Source organism: Dermacentor silvarum, chromosome 3 (assembly GCF_013339745.2).
Source record: "Dermacentor silvarum isolate Dsil-2018 chromosome 3, BIME_Dsil_1.4, whole genome shotgun sequence".
Taxonomy (NCBI): domain Eukaryota; kingdom Metazoa; phylum Arthropoda; class Arachnida; order Ixodida; family Ixodidae; genus Dermacentor; species Dermacentor silvarum.
In genome coordinates this window covers 46,500,241-46,515,520 of record NC_051156.1, presented here as the reverse complement: position 1 = coordinate 46,515,520, position 15,280 = coordinate 46,500,241, and the positions used below count along the sequence as shown (strand labels likewise).

At 43.1% G+C, this 15,280-nt stretch overlaps 1 long non-coding RNA gene across 1 annotated transcript; it reads left to right on the top strand.

The window, feature by feature from the left end:
* Positions 1 to 1,009: 1,009 nt before the first annotated feature.
* Positions 1,010 to 12,993, top strand: LOC125943773 (uncharacterized). Its single transcript, XR_007465885.1, has 5 exons — positions 1,010 to 1,448; positions 3,765 to 3,846; positions 6,920 to 7,116; positions 9,721 to 9,931; positions 12,786 to 12,993. It is a non-coding gene; the product is annotated as an uncharacterized LOC125943773 (long non-coding RNA).
* The last annotated feature ends 2,287 nt before the right edge of the window (positions 12,994 to 15,280 follow it).

The following is a 15,280-nucleotide window of genomic DNA, read 5'->3' as shown; positions in this document are numbered from 1 at the left end:
ATATACACGGTCCTGAATATTTGGCAGCGCTTGTTCGAAAAAAAAGGTTTTGCGCTCACCGCTGCACTCTTCTTTCTCATATTTTGCAGAACGATCGTATTTTGGGGTCTGCTTCCTTCAGTATAACACTTACCGGAGTTATCTGCCTGGTTTTTAAGGAAAAATAATGCAAATTTGCCTTCACTTATGGAAATGCGAGCTGTTCCACCGACGGCTCTAACATAAAGTTGTGTCGCCGCCTGCCGGCAGCTGCAAAAAGCAGCCGGTTAGCCAGGTTAGCCGCGTGTTCTAGGAGCGGGCAACAGGCGGCAAACCACCTTAACCAGTTGCTTTCTTCAGCTTCCGGCAGGCGGCGACACAAGTTATATGCTAGCTGGTCGGTGGATCAGCTCGCATCGCTATAAATGAAGGCAAATTTGCATTTTTTTCTTACAAACCAGGCAATTAACTGCGGTAAGTGTTATACTAAACGAAGCAGACTCAAAATACGATCATTCTGCAAAATTTGAGCAAGAAGAGTGCAGTGGTGAGCGCAAAATCTTTTTTTGAACCGGCACTGCGAATTATTCAGGACCCCAGCCTACAATAAAGGCTGAGGGCTCGCTGGCTCGTTTAGTATTGAAAGATGATTTTAAGTCTCACTGTAAGCGTTTAACTTTACAGACGAAAGGTTCGAGCAAAACTTACGCAAAATGCATGAGAACTGGCGTTAGAAAACGCCAAAATAAACAAAAATTTAGTAACGATAGCCTACAGTTCGGACTGATGCTGGATACCAAAATAGCCCCTCCAATACTGATTGCATAGTGTAAAATCAATATTGCATGGTTCACCGATAGACTAAGATATCACGTTGCTTTTACATGTTGGAACGTTAGACCATTATTCTGAGCTGTTCCTGACACCACCCACAAAAATGAATTAGCAGGTGATATTTTGAAATCGAAACTGAAACTTGTTCAGGCACCGCGCCCATAGCGTCGCCACTATCGCTGTTTACAGACATGGCGTCGTGTTATGCTGCGTGGGTATCTCTGTGGTGATGCAGTCGTCGTTTAGTGACTTGTTCTTGTACTACCTCGTGATGTCGCTTTTACATTGCGCTCATTAACGAAGGAGGAACTTCTGGGCCGGATATGATGCGTAATACGCGAGGAACTAATTCAACAGCAACCTACTGCTACACAACCTTGGTGATCCCTTTGTTTGATTTGCGGACGGACGTGATTCGTAGTCTTGGAGGATACAGTCTTCAAATGCTTCAGCACAGCAGTGAAAAGCAGTGCCGAAGTTCCTTCTCGACAACGCGCTCTGTGGCCAGGAGAAATGCTTTGAATTCCGGGCACATCGGGAAGTCGGCACATTGCCCCGAGACCAACGGACGCCCGGCAATCGGCAGCGCGGCACATCGCCACAAGACGGATGGACGCGTGTTTTTCGTGCCAAAGGTAGGTAGCCGTGCATGCTATCCTTCTTACGTTGCGCGTTATCATTGCTCTATGCATTGTTTCCCTGGAAACCGAACAGCGTGGAACCGAATGCGGTTGCAGTGGCGTTGAATCTGCTTGCGCACTACGTTTGTAGAGATTAGTCGCTACTAATGCATAGCGCTGGTAGTGAGATAAGACGTGCGCACTACCACTCGTAAAATTTTCCCAGTATTAGACGGAAGGATATTCCGCCGGCAGGATGATCACTGCGCATTTTAAATTTGCGGTTTGCATTAAACGCTGTATTGACTCGTAACGAAGACGAAACGTCGGTAAGAATATGTCCGAGCTACAGCGCTAAAAATATCTGCAGCCACCGCGGTGTTCTGCGAACCGAGATTCGATACCGTAAGACAAATTACGTTGCATTTAGAAGTGTTTGTTTTGCGGCGCATTTTGTATGTACGGAGCCGTGATGAGTGTGTATGGTTGCACTTTTAATTATCGGCGTTTAAGGAATAGATTTAAAAGATTATTTGTGTAGCGTGACACGGAAGTTGATAGCTGATGCATATTGAGAGAACTTCATATTACAGTATCCTCGGCGATTTACGCAGTTACAGAAAATGCTTCTTTCTCTATAAATTACGTTTTTCCCGATTTCATTTTGCACTGAAAAGGGCTGTTAAACCGAGGTAGTTTGTACAGGACTGCAAGAAAACTGTGCCTGAAATACACAGCTGTGTTATCGTTCTATTTGCGTAGTAGTTTTCCGTTAATTTTACAAGAAGTGTGGGACAAATGCAATGGAAAATTGTTGACTTGCGAGCCTGAGTGGTGGTTTGCAGTGGTTATCAGCGGAACACTGTAGAACAGTTGTCATTTCTTTCTTAATAAATGTATGCACTGATTTGTACAAGCTTTATTTTTTTATTAGAGAGACTGTTTGAATGTGAAAATTTCGATTCTGTGCAACAGGTCCAAAGGCATTTCATAACACTGTCAATATGGAAGAGGCAATAATGTTCCAATTAAATATTTTGTATCAAGCTGTTTGTAAAATATGGCACATGTTGGCCTCGAATAGGCAGTAAGCTTCCTGCACTGTATGTGTGCCCATGCCTTGAAGGTACACCTGAGCTTGAGATTGTTAGTTGCCATTTGGTGCACTACGTAGATTGTGTAAGATGTCTGCTGCTTTCTTTATGTGGCGATGGGTTCATCAAGAAACCATTTACATGCATTTCGCTTTTTCTTAGAGTGAAATAATGACTGCAAATCTGCATATCATTGGCAGGAATTATAAAGCACCTGCTCTGCTTCCTCTGTTAGTAGTGTCAAATATTTGAATTTTCGCCTGTGTGGAGCAAGAAAGTGGGCAGAGTTGTGTGATCTAGAACTTGTCGCACATTATATATGTGGTTAAGCATTATGTCAAGCATGCTTAGAAATAAACCGCCACCTGACGTGGTTGCTTAGTGGCTATAGTGTTGGGCCGCTAAGCACGAGGCTGCGGGATCAAATCCCGGCTACGGCGGCCGCATTTTTCGGTGGAGGGAAAATGTTAAAAACACCCGTGCACTTAAATTTAGGTGCCAGTTAAAAGAACCTCAGGTGGTCCAAATTATTCCTGAGTCTCCCACTACGGCGTGCCTGATAATCAGATTGTGTTTTTGGCATTTAAAAACCCCATAATTGTTTTTTTGAATTAAACCACTTTGAATCCAAGGCAGGTCAGCTGTAATTGCCTTGGCATAACACATCACTACTGCCAGACTCAGAGCAAGCATGCTGTAGCTAGTACTACTTTGTCGGACGTAAACAGACCTGTGGAAAGCATAAATACTGAAATAAACTGCAAATTTCCTAAAAGTTCAAGAAATTCAACATGCATAATACCAAAGGTGGCTTAGCAGATTCTTCGAACTGTCACTGTGAATAGAACATCACATGGAAAAAAATTTATTCTACACTTACTTCAGGTAACACCTCAATAACTTCAGAAACACATTTCCTTCCTGAAATCTCAGTCTGTGGAGTAGCTACTTTAATGTGTCAGTAGGTGCACCTCATTAGTGGGATCAGTTGGGGTCCTTTCAGTCTTTATTTGCCTATAATAAAGTTATCAGCTGATTGGTAGATAATGCACAAGTGCTAAAATAGTCCTTGTGTTTGTCACAGTGTCATCTCTTATTCAGTGTAACAGTTGTCTGTGTGAAACTGTATCCTTTTGTATGTAATAACCTCTAAATTGACTAGCATCTTGTGTCACTCGACATAGTTTCAGAGCCTGTCCTGTATTTCTGTACTTTCAGAAAACCTGTTTTTTTTCAGCCTCTTCCTCTGCAGATGACGCTGGTGATTAATATCTGTGAGCAGCACTGACCTATGGCTGAGTGAAGAGACATATAAGTAGGTAAGTCTAGGCTTTGTTGTTAAATCATTTTGCCATTATCGCAGTCGTAAAATAGATTTCTGGAATTTCAGTGTGACATCTCGTGTGGTCGGGCTCAATGAATTGCAATTGTGATGCATAAACTAGGGAAGTAAGGCATGTTGTTGGGCTAGTCGGTTCATAGATTCAGCAAAAATTTTTAAACTGCGCAAAGAAGACACAACGTGAACAGAAACGTGTGTGAGCTTCAATGTTTCTGTTCACGTCTTGTCTTCGCGCAGTTGAAAAATTTTCTTGAAACAAGGGAACAGGCACAAGTACTGATTTGGAATGAAAAACTTACTGAATGTACAGAATATATCTACCATAAGAATTCAAATGCAACCAATTCTGAAGCTACTTGAAAGTGGTTCATTTCCAGGTTTAGCTGCACTTGAAACAGCGGTCTAATTTAGACTCCAAAGCATGCACTTGAGACTACTCCATGCTTAGAAACCAGCTACAGTGTGATTACATGTTGCACATCTATGTAATTATGCGTAACAAATAATAATTCCTGTTCGCATTTCAATTTATGCTATTACTGAGTAAACTCAAGAAATAAAGTGTGCATACACTTTTGTCAGTAACTTCCATCTGTTATGTGTGCCTCCTTGTCCTGTACGGTAGATATTATGTATGCTTTTCCAAGAGTCAATGAAATTGCTACTTATTGCAAAGCTAGAAGTTGGTGTGGCCTCACACTGTTTTTCGCTGTTGTTGCTTTGAGTGTTACATATGGCTGTACATTATTCCGTGGCATTGTCAGTCACTTAACTATTCGGTGGCATCTCAAATAATGCTAGGCTATTGATAGGTGTAGTATAAATGAAGGTTTCACTGGCAGGCACACAGAAAGTTGATGCTCTCTGAGGCATAAAATGTCTGTGCACCACACCTGCAATCTTTCATTGCTTTTTTGCATGAGAAGTGGAGCACACGAAGAAGATAGTCCTCTTGTGTTCAGCTTAGTGCCATGGTACCATGAATTTATACCAGCCAGTCCAAATATAATTTGTTTTTGTTAATGTAATTTTTGACACGTGCGAAGAGAACTAAATTGTGGTTTTCGCATAACTTTTTTTAGAACAAACACGGACCGCTTATGATAATGTCAAAAGCAACGAAGAAAACCAGCCGTATTGTCTGGCATGCTCACAGAAGGCACTACAGATACAAGTGTTTAACCTGAAATAACATCTTTTTTATAGACAAAGTTATGCCGTCCTGGCACACATCTTTAACTGTTGCTATACAATACATTGTTAAAATTAATTTGTTTCGCTTTGGAATTTTTCAGGAACCTGGTGCTCTTAAACAGTGGACGACAAGCGCATGTATTAAATGGCAGCTAAATGGCTACCATACCCATTTTTACATTGTTTTTGGGCTGTCTCACTCTGTCATTAACATTCCCTAGTTTTGCTAGCCATTTAGCAGCTCTTGTAATAAATGCACATGCACTCCACTGTTTAGCAGCGCCAGGTTTCTGAAAAATGCAAAAATGTAAAAAGAATTTTAGAGGTGCACTGGATAACAAGTCATAGACAAGTGTGTCAGTGTGGTTTCGATAAGCTGATCAAAACGAAGCGATGGTATGTGTCGATAAAAACTTGTAACTGTAGTGCCACCTGTCCACATATGAAGGAATTCAATTTTTTTATTTGCCAATGTACTAAAGTGTTTCCCAACGCACGGATCACCAATCCTAAAACTACACTTATCTGTAATCTGGTGAGTCAACTCGACCCATTTCAGCATCGAATAAGAGCACATTCAGAATGGGGATGGCGGCTACATTGAAGCAATGAAGGGACAAGAAGCGCTATCTGGTGTCGTTTTTTTTTCACTTTTCTTACTGTGCTGACATAGTCTAGCACCTTTGGCCTATATAGCTTCTTCTGCAGCTTAATGGAATAGAATATATAACACATGCACTGCAATTGACTACATTTTTGGTGCAAAAGAAAGTCATGCCATCAACTAATGAACGCAACCTTTAGGTTGCAGGCGACAAACCTTCACGAGGTTGGCTACCCAAGTCAGTTCCTGGTGCTCGTTGCAGAAGGACTGCTCAAAGAGTCACTGCAGAGGCAGATGTGCGCTGAATGGCAGAGGGTGCCAGCATTAACAAGATAAAGGTTGCTGCAGGACCGTATATCACAGCCTTTCACACAACTTAATAAGCACAGCAAGCAGACATCAGCTTTGTCTATTTTGCACCAAACTAGGTAGCGTTTACCAGGATGCCACAATGTAAAATGTAAAAAAAAACGCTAAAGTGTTGTCAAATGCAGAGCATGCATTATATATCACATTGGATTATTCTGTGGAAGAAGCTACATAGGGTAAACAGGCAGATGTGCAAATGAGGCTGCGTGAGCACAGTAACAAAGTGAAGATAACGGCACCAAATGGTTTGTTGTTCCTTCAATTCTTAAAATGTGGCTGCCGTTCCTGTTTTGAAAGTACCGTATTCTAGGTAGAAATGGGTGTGAGTTGACTCAACAGAATATAAGTGAGTGGATTGTCAGGGCTGGTCACGTATGTATTAGCAAATATTTTGTGTTATCAAAACAATCTGAATTTCTGCATATGAGCTGAGAATTACCGTGCAAGTGTCAGCATTTTTTTGGAATTGTTTGCTCTTGTACTAATGATTGCACTTATACATGCATTCTCTGACGCACAAGCCGAAGTGCAAGATGGGGTACCTGGAAATAAAAGTTGTTCTTGAATGTTAGCAATATGTCTGGGTGTGTTCATATGCCTTATATTGACCTGGTCTGTATACACTATACTAGCATTTCAAGTGCTTCCATGTCCGAAGCTATTGAACTATACAAGAGAATGTGTATGTTGGGTGAATAATTCTGCTGTTACAGTTACATCTTGAGAATGTGTTAGTTTAAACTGTGAAACTTGTCATCAGCACAAAAAAGGGCATGGGGTTTTATCAGAAATCGAAGGACCTAACCTACAAAATATTTTTATACAAATGTGCTGTAGTGTTACGAGTATCGGTCAAAGAAATAACACTTCATATCTATTGCAGGTGCAGATTGGTGTAGGCTTTGTGATGCCTTATAACAGTGGCAGTATATTTAAAGTGTACATCAGATGCCAAGTGTGCAATAGATGTGGACACCAGCAGAAGCTGGTGAAAGAGGCCTGACTGGGCAGGCCTGCCGCACAGTTTGGATTGAACTGGAAAGCTTGCGGCAACACCAGAGATAGTGGCTGCTGTGAAGAGTAAGTGAACAGTTACCTGAATTAAGACATTCACTACTTTATATCAGAAAGTTATCTGGATGAGTAGCGTTGACACAGCAAAAAGAAATGCCAAACAAAGATTAATGCCAGTGCCTAATGTTTATTGTCTTAAAGACAAGTGAGATTTTCAGCACCTTATGTTCCTTGAAAAGTGTAATGCAGACTTGACATGATCTACCATAGCTTTCCATGCTGGAGCATTCATCTTAATACTCTTGAAAAAATGTTTCTGAGAAAAATTATTTGGTTCTGAAACAGCATGGCAAATTATGTGGCCTGAAAGAAGCTATTTAAACCACTGTCTTTCCAATGTGGTGACGGTGGTGATCTATTTGCTGCGTTATAATCTGCAACATTCAGAGCGATGCGATTTCTAAACACACCTGTCTTATTAATGAAATTTGTGACATGTGTCCTATCAGTACTTTTGGTTTACTTGCAGCGATTTCGTTTTATTTGAGAATAGAAATGAAGAAAGAATTGCTACACAAAGAAAGCACCTCGCCCATTAGTGGCATGTCAGTTATAAAATGGATATCTGTATTTGTACTGTAAGCCTGCGATAAATTATGCCTGTTGTCGACGCCAAAAAAAACCAAGTCGCTGAGGCATCATACAAAGTTTCAGCACTCGCCTCCAGCTTGGATTAGAGCAGATGACTACACACTGTGACTGTAACTAGCCTTTTCCTTTCTGTGCAATTTCAATTTCTTTATAAATCTAACTGCCAGTAACTCTTGTTTTGGCACCCACGAACAGTCTCCCACAAATTCCATTTGCTGCAAGAATATGTTTATTTGAAACAAAAGAGCATAACGGATTGCTTTGTTTTATTTTTAGACACTTCCTTAGGCTTCTTTACATTGAAGATGTATTGCAGTTCAGCTTATCAAAAAAACAATATGGTATTTGAACAGTGATACACAAAGACATTGATTGGAAATGCTGCATTGTGGACAGCACAGAAAGTCAAGGACTAAGGAAACAGCACAAAATTGTTGCTGTCCAAACTGAAGGTTTATTTAGAAAGCCTAGGTGAGTATGACGGCCTTGATATAAATGAAGAAAATTTCTTAAAGGGCCCCTAAACATAACATCTGACATAGTTGATATTTCAAGGAAATCTGCGCATGATGTAGAGAATGCCATGGACATAACATCTGACATAGTTCATATTTCAAAGAAATGTGCGCATGATGTAGAGAATTCATGGAATGCCATGACCATAGTCTGGTGGATGCGGCAGTGCTATGTGCGGTGGGAATGCCACAAATTAAAAAAAACTCATATACTGCTCTCCTGGCCTTGCTGGTACTGTCTCTGTGCATCACGATGTCAACAGGGTGCTCCAGATGACCTCGGCGTTAGGAGCAAAAGCTGTCGATCAGTCAATCATCGAGGAACGACAGAACCGACATGACGAGAGCCAATTTTGTGTTCTGAGAATGCCAGAGGGGGCTCGCCTGTTGTGCAACACTGAAGCGTTTCTGAAGGTTCCATTCAGCTATCTTCGTGGGGAGAGTGATTAGGGGCAGACAATGGAGGAACCTTACTTCTGCCGTCCAATGCAATTCGTAGATTTAGCTGCACTTTGTAGTGTAGTATGAGGGCATGAGTAACGAGTGTAGCGAAACAGTGAGAAACAGTGATGGGTTATCAACGGTTTATCAAGTGCCTTTACTTGTGCTATTACTGGAGCGCTATGTCAAAAAATTCTCGCACCTTACGTTCTTATGCAGTACAGTTCTCGTTTATAACAATCACAGATATAACGAATTATTGGTTTAAAATGACCGCATTTTATTGCATTTATGATTTTCTGACCATGCCTGTTCAAACTGAGTCCACATATAATGAAGATATTCAATAGCAGCGTACTGTTGAAACAAACATGTCAAATCCGATCGCAGTAAAAGGAGAGTGCACACCAAGTTCTGAAGTTTGCAATTGCGATGAGAACTTGGCGCATCCTCTGCACCAGTTTAGTCACGACGATGATATAACTGCGAAGATGAGTGAGTGCTGCACGTGGATTTCAGAATTCACAAGGAAATTCACGCTTTTTCAACCGTGCAAGGGTAATCATGCTTTCAAGGCCTTTCTCCAGTGTGCTTCAGAACGAGGCCGTGCAGTGTATAGTGTTGGTGGCCGTTGACGACCGGTGCACATGGCTCACACAGGTCACGTGTGCTTTGTTCTCAGTGTGACACTGCTTACAATCTCGGAGGCCACGATGGCACTCGTTTTTGCACTGTTCTCTGCGTGGTACTGCGCCTATCTGAACCAATTTTTTGCTTTCTCCATCAATTTCTTTATTGCAAGGTTAAATTGTATAAAATATGACTGCTTGCTGCCCACAAGGTGGGGAAAATTTATTAGTTTAGTATCCTTTACAGAAAGGTTATTTCGTGGTAAAAGTGGGTTTAACCCGATATTTATGATGCTTGTTCGTGGTGCAGAAATGGGAAATTATGGGGTTTTATCATAAATCAAAGGACTAACCTATACAATATTGTTTTATGCTAGTGTGTTTTAGGATTACGATTACTGGTCAAAGAAAAATATACTTTCTATCTGTTGCAGGTACAGATTGGTGTGGGATTTGTGATGCTAGTCAAGTGGCATTACATACTAAAGTGTACCTCCGAAGCCAAGTGCGCATTAGGTCTGGCACAGCACCTGTGGACACCAACACAAGCTGGGGAAAGAAGCCCGACTGAGCAGGCCTGCTGGACTATCTATGATGCATCTGGGAAGCTTCTGGCAACATCAGAGAAAGTGGTTGCTGTGAAGAGTAAGTGAACATTCACCTCATTTAAGATACTTGACTGTATATCTGAAAGTTATCTGGATGAGTTAACATTGATGTACACACAATGGAAAGAAGTTCCAAAGAAACAATGATGCGAGTGCCTATACATGTCTTTTTCTTAAGCAGTATATATGCACTGTCAAAGCAGCATAGGATAATTTCGAGATATTGGTTTCTTGCGAAAGCTGTCTGCAGTTTCCCCTATAATTGATTTCAATGACACGCAATCAAGAAAGTCAGGTGGCTACATGTGCCTTATTTGAGCATAAAGATGAGGAAAGAATTGCTACACAAAGAAAGCACCTCGCACATTATTGACATGTACGCTATGACATGGATAGTTGAGCTTGACCTGTGTGAAGCTTCCTATAAATTTTTATGCCTGTCATCAGTGCCCTAAAAAAATCAAGGCGCTAGGCATCATGCAGAGTTCTAGAACTCGCGGCCAGCCTGGATTAGAACGGATGACACATAGTGTGGCTGTAATGCCTAGTTTTTCTGTGCAGTTTCAATTGTTTTATGAATGAAGTGCCGGTAACTTTTGTACTGCCATCAACAGTCTGCTGCAAATACCGTTTGTTGCTAAAATGGTTTTTAGGAACAAACGATCATGAGAGATTGCTCTGTAGTTTAAGATGCTTCCTTAGGCTTTTTTACATTGAAGATGTAGATTAGCTTAGCAAGGAAGCTATATGGGGTTTCAAAAGAACACTAAGACATTGGTTGCCATCATTGCAGCTAAATAAAGCATGGAAACCAGCCATGACTACGGCTTGTACATTAAAAAAATTTTATGCCTACATGGCTAATGCTAAAGTTACGGCCCGTTTCCTCGCCCACTGCATGATATACAGACTGCGAGCAACAGGCTAACGGTAGCAGATGACAGAACTAGCACCTTGCAAGTCTCCTGCAGACATCTTAGGTTAGCAGCGCGACGATCTACATGGAAGCGAGAGAAGGGATAGGAAAGAGCACTGACTTACAACAATTTTGTTGCGCACATAACCAAGGTTTAAATACCAGGCTAAGGCACAAAAGAAAAAAAAACAGAAAGGTAGCACGTATTCAGGACTCTGCTTCCAACATACGATATTTAAATCATGTGGTTAAATATTGCACTTCTTTATCGCACAGTGAAAATGAAGGGGCACTGATGCAGCGCTCCCCAGATTTGTGAATTTCGAGCACTTCAATAATTTCTCTAGTATGTTTGTTTTTGTTGCGACTGATCATTCGTGCACTATCAAATAAGGGTTTTGCAACGGTGGTCTCTGCAGTGAATACCGAGGTGACCAGAAGCGGAGTTGAAAACATGATTGTTATGCTCCTTTAATTGTTCATTGAGACAGCGTCCCGTCTGACTAATGTATTCGCGGCCGCAGGAAAGAGGAATGTTGTAAACAACACCTACAGCACACATGACAAAGCGATTATTATGGTTGGTTCTGCATCAATTTTTTCTTTCTTTAGGATTACAGTTGACCTGCCTGCATAAGCGTGACAGCTCATGTGGTGCCAAAAACACAACAGCGACACCAGCATGCCGACCAACTTTCTTGAGATTATGGGACAACGTGTGGATGTAAGGGATGACGTTGACTCTCTTACTGGAAGTGGCAGAATCTGGGTTGCAAGCTTTCAGCTACTGACGTCAGCAGACTGCCCGGGTCGCCCAATTGCTCAAGTCTCCGGGCCTGTTTACCGAAACTGGCTTCCATTACGTGGTGACAGGACTTTGAAAGGTGAATTAGTGAAGCATAGGCTAACGATTCCTCGCTTGATGAGCTTTGAATGGGCTGAGTTAAAAGGTAAAAGAGCTTTGCAAGCTCTGGGTTCATACATCCAGCACATCTGGTTGTTCCTAAAAATGAGTCTGAGGTCTAAAAACCTAATCGAGTCGGCAACTGGCAGCTCATGGGTTAAGACAAATGCATGAAGACATTCTTTAAACAGCGATAAAGCATCACAGCAGCTAGTTTTGACAGTGTCGGCATCAGTATCTAAAAGAACCAAAAAGTCATCTACAAACCTAAAAACTTTTTCCACGAAAGACGGAAGGAGTTTGGAAACTGCACAGCCATGAGTGGCTAGCAAGATGTCACTCAGCATGGGCGCTATGCATGAACCGATGCAAACCCCGCCCCTTTGTAGATACGTTTTCCCGCCGTGCGCTTTCCAAACGCCTTCCGTCTTTCGTGGAAAAAGTTTTTAGGTTTGTAGATGATTTTTTAGTTCATTTAGATACTGACGCCGACACTGTCGAAACTCTTCTCATCAGGAGTTTGGCTTTACTGCAAAGTTTAGTCAAACGGCAGCTGCATTCGAAGCACCGTCAGGCGGACTTATTGCTTCCGATTTCGCATAATTTGTCTGCTCTTCAACCACCCAAACTTGTGTCACATTTCGAGAGCCACGACATGGCTAGACTGTCTCTAACGCAAGGGTGGCTGAACAGGCGTGTTGGTAAAGTTTCATCTTAAGTCAGCAGCGCGACGATCTACATGGAAGCGAGAGAAGGGATAGGAAAGAGCGCTGACTTACAATTTTATTGCGCACATAACCAAGGTTTAAATACCACGCTAAGGCACAAAAGACTTTAGCAAACACCTACTGAAGTCCCATGCGACTCAGCAAAACAGTGTGATGCATGTGCATGCATTCTCACTGCAAATAAATATGCTCTGCCATGCGTGCTGGGTAGCATATTTGTGTGTGCTGCATTGTATTATTTGAAACTTGTTGAATCTTTTGCAGCAGATTTCCTACATTCACTTATTACTACAAATGGTTTCAAAAACAATTTATTTCTATATTTGTTGCACTCTTCTTTTAGACTGCCTGGAGAAGTACATCGGGGAACATCCGATGGGGCCACCAGCACCACCTCCAGAGCACCGCCTTGCTTCTGTAAGGAAGCACCTTTGGAGCTTCTTCACAGAAGCGGACGCGAGGGCAAGCGAGTATGGAAGACGTGAATCGCCTTAACCTATTGCATTTTTTCAATAAAGTGTGAAGATATGGAACATAATATGGTGCTATACATTGATTCCTTATGACATGAAAATGTAGCGGCATACAGATTGCACACTTTGCAAGACTCAAGCACGCATGAAGATAGCCCATCATGAGCTTCCTAAGTGCAATGGCTGCTCCTTCGATTCATTACACAACTTGCATTTGAACTGATGTGCCCACTGTTATACTCAGCATTCCACCCATCGCCTGCCATTCCACACATCGCCCGGCATTCCACCCATCGCCCGGCATTCCACCCATCGCCCGGCATTCCACCCATCGCCCGGCATTCCACCCATCGCCCGGCATTCCACCCATCGCCCGGCATTCTACCAATCGCCCGGCATTCCACCAATCGCCCGGCATTCCACCAATCGCCCGGCATTCTACCCATCACCCATGGTGGGGTTGGGGATTTGGAGCCGGCACGCTTGCCGACATGCAGCTCACGCCACTGTTGTTTCTGCAGGTTTTCGGTGCTTCCTGGACGGTGATCGCACATCGACCGCTTGGTGGGCGTGCGGTTAATCCGTGCTATCCGGAGCAATCTTCTGACCCATCATGGCACATATCGACAATCGACGCAAACTCATCGCTGTACGAAGAACGCTGCAAGACTCTCGGGGACGGTTTCTTCGACCATGACGTCGATGGCAGGCTCGTCGACCGTTGTGAACCACGTGACCCGGGACTGGATTATATAGCTGCGCGGTACCTTGACTGCGTGGGATTTGGAGCCGGCACGCTTGCCGACATGCAGCTCACGCCACTGTTGTTTCTGCAGGTTTTCGGTGCTTCCTGGACGGTGATCGCACATCGACCGCTTGGTGGGCGTGCGGTTAATCCGTGCCATCCGGAGCAATCTTCTGACCCATCATGGCACATATCGACAATCGACGCAAACTCATTGCTGTACGAAGAACGCTGCAAGACTCACGGGGACGGTTTCTTCGACCATGACGTCGATGGCAGGCTCGTCGACCGTTGTGAACCACGTGACCCGGGACTGGATTATATAGCTGCGCGGTACCTTCACTGCGTGGGATTTGGAGCCGGCACGCTCGCCGACATGCAGCTCACGCCACTGTTGTTTCTGCAGGTTTTCGGTGCTTCCTGGACGGTGATCGCACATCGACCGCTTGGTGGGCGTGCGGTTAATCCGTGCTATCCGGAGCAATCTTCTGACCCATCATGGCACATATCGACAATCGACGCAAACTCATCGCTGTACGAAGAACGCTGCAAGACTCACGGGGACGGTTTCTTCGACCATGACGTCGATGGCAGGCTCGTCGACCGTTGTGAACCACGTGACCCGGGACTGGAATATATAGCTGCGAGGTACCTTGACTGCGTGGGATTTGGATCCGGCACGCTTGCCGACATGCAGCTCACGCCACTGTTGTTTCTGCAGGTTAGTGCTCTCTACCTAATTGAAACTTCTAAAGCAGTCATGGCGTTTCCGGCTCCTCCCACGCGGGCGAGTGTTGCATGTACAGCGCGAGTACATTGCACTAGACGTGATAGACGTTTTCGTTTCGTTGTGAACCGCGTTTAAGGCTCGTTCTGCTCTTGCTACTTTCCGGCGACATTGAGCTCAACCCTGGGCCTTTCGATAAAGGCGAAATGGATTTCTTGAAGAAATTACAGGATACTATCATGAATAAGTTAGATAATATTGATGCCAGGATAACTACTCATGATACCAAAATGGATGAAATGGACAGCAAGCTTGACAAAACCCAAGACCAGATAGGTAATGTTATGAAGCTAGTACAAGAACAAGCAACTGTAATTAGGGATCTAAGTCATCAAGTAAGAATTCTGCAAAAGAAAAATGCAGACCTCGAAAACAGAAGCCGTAGATTGAACCTCGTGTTTTACGGGATAGATGACAATGATAGGTCCGAAACGTGGGAACAAGCTGAATCCTTGGTTAAGGGTATCTGCACTACTAATTTGGGAATCGAACTGCAGTCGGTTCAGAGGGCCCATCGGGTTGCTCGCTTTCATGAAGGGAAGAAAAGACCCATAATTGTAAATTTTTCATCCGATAAAGAAAAAATGGCCGTTTTGAAAAATGCAAGCAAGTTCAAGGGCTCCTCTTACAGTGTAGAACAGGACTTTTCATTCGAAACTCGAGCAGTGCGAAAGAAACTTTGGGAATACGGAAAAGTAAAGAAGGCAGATAAGAAAAACCAGGTTAAGTTGAAGGCCGATAAGCTTATAAATGGCAGAGCGTTTACATGGGACGATGAGAAGGAAGAAGTTGTTGCCCTATCAAAACGGTGACATACAAATCATATTTGCTTT